Source organism: Chrysochloris asiatica, unplaced genomic scaffold (assembly GCF_000296735.1).
Source record: "Chrysochloris asiatica unplaced genomic scaffold, ChrAsi1.0 scaffold00193, whole genome shotgun sequence".
NCBI lineage: Eukaryota > Metazoa > Chordata > Mammalia > Afrosoricida > Chrysochloridae > Chrysochloris > Chrysochloris asiatica.
Genome location: NW_006408711.1, coordinates 3000844 through 3002469, shown reverse-complemented (window position 1 = coordinate 3002469; position 1626 = coordinate 3000844).

Sequence of the window (1626 nt, the reverse complement as noted above, 5' to 3'; positions counted from 1 at the left end):
TTGTTTTCTTTACATTGAGGTGCAAATCAACTTCAACAGTAAGCATTTTAAGTCCTCTTTGCTTTCGTCTAGCAAAATTGAATTATCTATACATCGCATGTTATTAATGAGTCTTCCTCCTATCCTGATGCCACCTTTTTCATATAATCCATCTTCTTGGATTATATGTTCAGCATACAGATTATTTTCTCATTATACAGATTTCATAAGCATGGTGTACACTTACCTTATTTTAAACCATTTTAAACAACCCAGTGTTCATTTGTTCTATTTGAACAACTGTCTCTTAGTCTAAGTACAGGTTCCCCATGAGCACAACAGAGTATTACAGAATACTCATTGCCCACAATTTTGTCCATAGCTTGCCATGATTCACACAATCGAAAGTCTTTGCATAGTCAATAAAGTACAGCTAAATATCTTTCTGGTATTTTCTGCTCCCAGCCAAAATGCATCTGTCATCAGCAATGATATCCCTCATTCCATGTCCTCATTTGAATATGGTTTGAACCTATGGCAGTTCTCTGTCAATATACTTTTGTAGCCATTTGTAAATTATCATTAGCAGCATTGTATTTGCATGTGATATTGTCCAATTATTTCTGCATTCTGTCAGGTCACCTCTTTATGAATTTGGCACAGATATGGATCTTTTCCAATCACTTGCCTAGGTATTGGTTTTCCAAATTTCTTGGCATCAATGAGAGAGTTACCCCAGTGCTGTATCAGTATATTGAAAGATTTCAATTTGTATTCCATCAATTTACAGTGCCTTATTCTTCCCAATGCCTTCACTGCATCTTGAACTTCTTCCTTCAATATCATTTGTTCTTGATCATATGCTATGTCTTGAAATGTCTGAACATCAAAAATTTCTTTTTGATCCAGTGACTGTGCATTCTATCTTCTTTTGATGCTTTCTGCATCATTCAATATTTTGCCCATAGAATTGCTCAATATTGTAAGTCGAGGTTTGAATTTTTTTCTTTAGTTCTTCCAGCTTAAGAAATGCTGAGCGTTTTCTTCCCTTTTGGTTTTCTAATTCTAGGTCTTTGCACATTTTATTACAATATTTGACTGTCTTCTCGAGGTGACTTTTGAAATTTTCTATGCAGTTTTTTTACTTCCTCATTTCTTCCATTTGCTTTAGCATCTCTATGATGGAGAGTAGTTTCAGAGTCTCTTCTGACATTGATGTTGGTCTTTTCCTTCTTTCTTTTCTTCTTTATGACCTTTTGCTTTATTCTTGTATGATGCTCTTAATGTCATCCCACAACTCTTCTAGTCTTCAGTCTTTAGTGTCTAATGCATCCAATCTGTTCTAGAGATTATCTCTAAATTCAGGTGGGATATGTTCAAGGTCATATTTTGGCTCTTGTGGACTTGTTTTAATGTTCATCAGCTTAAGCCTGAACTCGCATGTGAACAATTGCTTCACAGACTTCCCTTGGCTTTGTTTTGACTGATGATGGTTTTCCACCATCTTTTTCCATGTTGTTGTTGTTGTTAGGTGCTATCGAGTTTCTATCTTGGATCAACTATCAACACTCGCGGAAGTAGCAGTCAAGAGATCAGACGACGTATTGCACTGGGCAAATCTGCTGCACAGGAACTTTTTAAAGTATT